Source organism: Notamacropus eugenii, chromosome 2 (assembly GCF_028372415.1).
Source record: "Notamacropus eugenii isolate mMacEug1 chromosome 2, mMacEug1.pri_v2, whole genome shotgun sequence".
NCBI lineage: Eukaryota > Metazoa > Chordata > Mammalia > Diprotodontia > Macropodidae > Notamacropus > Notamacropus eugenii.
The window spans coordinates 82,459,154-82,464,760 of record NC_092873.1 but is presented as its reverse complement, the minus strand read 5'-3'; the positions used below and the strand labels follow the sequence as shown (position 1 = coordinate 82,464,760).

The window sequence follows — 5,607 nt, the reverse complement described above, 5'->3', positions numbered from 1 at the left end:
GGAGAGTTACACTGAATATTTATAGTCCTGACAGAAATCATGAAGGGAAAAGAAGGTTATACTGGATATATTGCAATCAAATGAGATATGGAACTGCAGATATTACATAATCGCTTTTGAATTCTATTTCTTCATCTATAAAATGAGTAATATCTGAGATCTATTCCAGTTCAGAAATACTTTGAATCTATGACTCTTCGAAATTGTTTCTTGATAGAGAAGAGAGTTTGGGAGTTATGTCTGGTTAAAGAGAGGAACACAGAGGGGAGAAGTAGCTCAGAACAGCGTGACTGATTATGTCTCATTTTCACTTTTTGCACTTATTATGCTTCGTAGAAAGTAACTTATTTTCAGATGATCAGATTAAGTTTGGCTTTTCATTCTTTCAATTTATTTTAAATAAATTCCATGTACATAAATGCATTTGGAAAGATAAAATGTTACATAAGTGTAAGCATCAGAATTATCAAATTTTGTCAACAAAATCATTTTATACATTGAGGTCCTTTTCTCCTTTCTTTCTTCCCTCATTATTTCCTTCATTCCCTCCTTCCTTCCTTTTCTTCTCTCATTATTTTCTTACGTCCTTTCGTCCTTTTCCTCCCTTCCTCTCTTCCCTCTTTCCTTTCTGTCTTCCTTCCCACTGTACTCTACCCTGTTGAGAACATTCCTAGAATGCTGAATTCAGTTCTAGGTTTACGTTATAGGGAAGAAATTAATAGATTAATAGATGCCCAAAGAAAGCTGACTGGAGGGCAAACAGAATAGAAATCATTTCATGAGAGAATAATTTGAGAAACAGTGGATTTTGGCTTGGCAAACTGATGTTAGGGGACATTGTAAGTTCCTCCAGTATCAAGAGAGATGTCATTTAGAAGAGAGATAAGACTTAATCTTCCCAATCTAGAGAACTAAGAGCAATGAGAGGAAACTGCAAAGGTTTCCAAGAAGAAAAAAACTTGGAAGAAATTGGAATCATTCAATAGTGGAATGACTAACCTCAGTGGGTTTCCCATTCCTCAGAGTTTTCAAGTGGATGTCGAGTGTATGTGTAAAGGATTTACTGGGTATATATTTGGAAGTTTCCTTTTTCACGTAGAAGTTATATTAAATTATTTCTATATATCGTCCACCCTTGAGAGACTGTGATTTTTGTAATAATAGTGATAATGATTGCAATGACTTTGTCTATGACAATCTTTTTTTTTTCTCGCTTTCTCTCTATCTCTTTATGACTCTATTTCTTTATAAATTTTACACTAGTGTCTTGTTTAGCAATCTCCGCATAACTAATAATGAGTGTTGCTATTTTTATGAGTATATGTTGTGATAAACATGTCCATTTCCAGAGGTAGCTACGATATATAAGACAGCCTAGCTTCTAAATCAGGAATATTTAGTTTGATGTCCTGCTTCTGACACATATTGGTTCAGTGATCGATATCAAGTCAATTATCCTCTAAGGTTCTAGACTGTTTTTTTTTTTAAGTTGCAAAGAACATCGTGATGTATACTACTTGAGGGAATTTATGTACTCTGGATTACCAAAGAAATCACAGACTTAGTCTTTATCCCTAAGTATCTCACTGTAACTTTCATTTTGTATATGTTATGTGATTTCATCTAACATTTTATGCTACAGTACTTTCCCTCCCTTGCTCCTCTCTTTCGTCCCTAGTTATTAAAGATATAGAAAGTGTTTAATGAAAAAAGTTTGTTGAATTGAGTTGTTTCCTTTGCCTAGATAGCTCTTTCTATCTGTCTCACTCTGCCTAACAGCTCTCTGTATTCTATCCATTTAGTGATGCATTTAGTTTCGATCTCCTTTGGTGCCTATGCACATAATCTTGATTTCTAATCACCTGTCTCCTTCTTTAGCTATTATTCCATTAACATAAAGTTATACTTATTACCTATCACTGAAACTTTCTGGTATTCTTCCCACAGGACGACATATGGAAATAATGAATGGGAGGAAACTCATAGTTAAGAAACAATGGAAAGGACCAACGAGAGCAGTCCAAAAGTCCTACTGGGTTTCTCTGACCAGCCCCACTTGGAAATGGTCCTCCTTTTTATCATCTCCATCTTTTATATCTTGACCCTGGTGGGAAACACAACCATCATCTTGGTCTCTTACCTGGACCCTAAACTCCACACCCCCATGTATTTTTTCCTCTCCAACCTTTCCTTCCTGGATCTCTGTTTCACCACCAGCATTATCCCCCAGATGCTATGGAACTTTGCAGGTCCTAATAAGAGCATCACTTTCACTGGTTGTGTCATTCAATTGTACATTGCTCTGGGGCTGCGTTCCACTGAGTGTGTTCTCCTGACTGTAATGGCTTATGATCGCTACCTTGCCATCTGCCGGCTCCTTCACTATGCCATTATCATGCACCCAAGGCTTCTCAAACAACTGGCAGCTATGATTTAGGTGAGTGGCTTCATAGAGTCCTTGGTTCAGTCAATATTGACTTTCAAATTGCCTCTCTGCAGTCACCACAGGGTGGATGATTTTGTGGGTGAGGAGCCAGTCTTGATTAAAATTGCTGCTGTTGACACCACCTTCTTGGAGACTGAGCTTTGCATAGCCAGTATCCTTTATGTTATGATGCCCCTGGGCTTTATCCTGGTCTCCTGTGGATGCATAGCTAGAACCACAATGAGAATAAGTCAACTGGAGAGTGGCGGAAGATTTGGAGGACTTGTGCTTCTCATTTGTTGGTAGTAACCTTGTTTTTTGGAGCTATAATCATTGTCTACATCCAGCCCAAGAATAAATATACTCAGAATCAGAGAAAGTTCCTTACCCTTTTCTATACTGTGGTCACCCCCACTTTCAACCCCATAATATACACCTTGAGGAACAAAGACGTTAAGGGAGCTGTGAGAAGGTTGCTGTTTCAAAACCAATCTCCTGGACAAACATAAACCCTTTTGTCAGTACTTTGTTATACATTTCTGTATGTCTCTAGGGCTACCAAATAAAGGCAGGTCTGTTCTGATTTTATTTCCATTGAACTGGGTAGTTGCATTGCTTCTTTAAGATAAACTACAATGTTTGCCTTAAAGGCACTGAATATGACATAAAGCCTCATTTAATAATAATTATCCTTCCTATCTTTTGATTAAGAGAAATCAAAGTGTCATGAACAGGTGGAAAAGAGAGCTTTTAAAGGAATTTAGTCATAGATGGAGAATTTGGTTTTCTCTATAGTGACCAAGAAATAAATTTCTTTCTTTTCTGGGCTCCAGTAAGTGATTCTTGTTGACTGATGTGCTATCTGAAGGCAAAAAAAAAAAAGCAATTTAGCATTTTTATCCGAGAAATTTGGATTTTTCTCCCAGATCTACCCACTCTGATAAGATTTCCTTTGCCTAATGTTGCAGGAGTTAGATACCCTTGTCATTGTCATTTTCTGCAAGGTCCTCAGTGTGCCCTCTCCACAACCCCTGAGATAGGTACCATCTTCTGTTTTTTCGGCATCCCATTATAATATAAGCTCCTTAAAGGCAGGGATTATTTTCTTCGTCCTTATAATATCTACTCTGTCTGTCTCTCTCCCTCTCTTTTTCCCTCCTTTCCATTTTCTTTTCTCCTTTCTTCTCTCCCTTCTTCTTTCATTTCCCCTTCCTCACTTCTTTCATTCTCTTTCTTCCTTTCTTTTTTCCTTCCTTTCTTTTCTTCCTTCTTTTTTTTCTTTTCTTCTTTACTTTCATATACAAACAACCACAAAATTTCTTTCCTATTATAATATTCTTCATTCTAATTCTAGTCTTAGAAAAGTGTTGCTTACATTCTATTTTAAGAAATATTCTTCATGATGAAAATTTTTCTGCTTTTCCATTCCATTCAAGACAATTACATCTACTGTAAAAATAAAAACATAGAATAACAAAAGTCAGACTCAGGGGATTTCATTTTTTAGAATAATTAGCTGTGAAACTGCTCAAAATCAGAATCAAGTAGCTCAGTTTACTCATATGTAAAATTAGAAAAATAATATTTGTCATTTTGTTTTAAAACGCTTTTTGAAGACTAAATTCTTTCACTTCTTCATTCTTTTATTTTGATATAGATGTTTCATTTTATGTTAGTAACATCTTGTGTCAAAACCCCCTCCACCAATTCAGATTTGCAACTTGTTTGTTAACTTAAAATATTAGACAGTTTCTTGAGGAACTGAGCGGTAAAGTACTAAACTCATGGTTGCATTGATAGTCTGTGTCAGAAGCAGGATTTGAAGTTAGGTCTTCCTGTCTCCCACACCAGTCTTCTAACCATGATACCACTCTGCCTCTAACACAATGTCAAAAAAGTGAAAACGTCTTGGAAAACTTGCAGAACTATTTACATAGAAGTGTTCTTTTTCAACAAGGCAAAACAGTGTTACTAAATCACTCTGATACCACTTTTGCAGCAACTGCCAACCTGGAAATACAGTAATTTAAAGGATACTGATGTCTATCTTATAGAATTAAGTGGGTCTTGATAATATTGTGATCTCCAGAAAGAATAAAGGATTTGACTATTATTATGATGGTTGCCTTCCTTCCCCAGTTGGTTGTTATCCTTCATTCTCAAAGAGGATCAAAATGACATCCCTATGCTAGGGTCAAATTACAATATCTGATTTTGGTGGATCAGACCAATTCAAGGTTGGAATGTCCTACCACAGGTCAGGCACAAATATAGTTCTTGTGAACCTTTGGAATGGGTCCTCTAAATCTGTGTATCTTGCCTTACTTTTCAGCTATGTTAACTCTGCTTAGCACATAGAACACAGTTCCTTCTCTGATGTGGACACACCTGTGCCGAACAGAACTGTGCCAGTATCTCCTATATCACAAAATCACTTTCAAAGTTTTTAAGAGTGACCTTGAAAGCAACCTTGTATTGCTTCTTCTGACCACCATGTGAACTGTAGAACTTTACGAAACAAAGAGCTAGGGACAGGGATGCTTATCAGTAGAGTTGAGGAAAATAGGAGGCCCAACTAATGTTTTACTACAGCCGTGTTAATGGAATTCGTGGGTCTTCTATAGGTTGCTCAGGAGAAAAGGATCTCCATAACAGTTTCTCAGAGAGGAAAGTAATCTCTGCCAGGAAGATAATATAGATAAGAAGATGAAGAAAGCCCAAGTCATGGTGTGGCACAGAATAATATAGTGCTTGCTTTGAATAATATAATATGTTTGCATAATAGAGTGAAATTCCTGTTCCACATTTCCACATGTCTTGTGGGAAAGGAAAATAGGAATTAAGGGTTACTGTTTCATGATTTGTGTTTGTCAATATATTCCTATGAATCTTTTGTGTAGAAGAAAATAAATAGCTGTCTTATACCAGACTATTTGGCATAGTGATTATATTTCTAGAAGGGTCTGTGGCAATTCCCTTTGGAAAAACCCTTAAATGCAACACTTTTAGTTTTTGCCCCTGATATTGCTCAGCGTTACTCTGTGGAAGGGCAGATAGAGCTAGAAAGTACAAGAAAATCCTAATCTCCTCCTGTTGGGGTCACATTCCCGTGAGACTGAACTCAACTTGTCTGATTCCAGAGATGAGGGCCTTTTCTGATAAATGGGGTACCCACCCTCTGG

At 36.8% G+C, this 5,607-nt stretch overlaps 1 pseudogene; it reads left to right on the top strand.

Moving 5' to 3' along the window:
* The first annotated feature begins 1,996 nt into the window (after positions 1-1,996).
* LOC140523595 (olfactory receptor 2G3-like) lies at positions 1,997-2,934 on the top strand (annotated as a pseudogene).
* The last annotated feature ends 2,673 nt before the right edge of the window (positions 2,935-5,607 follow it).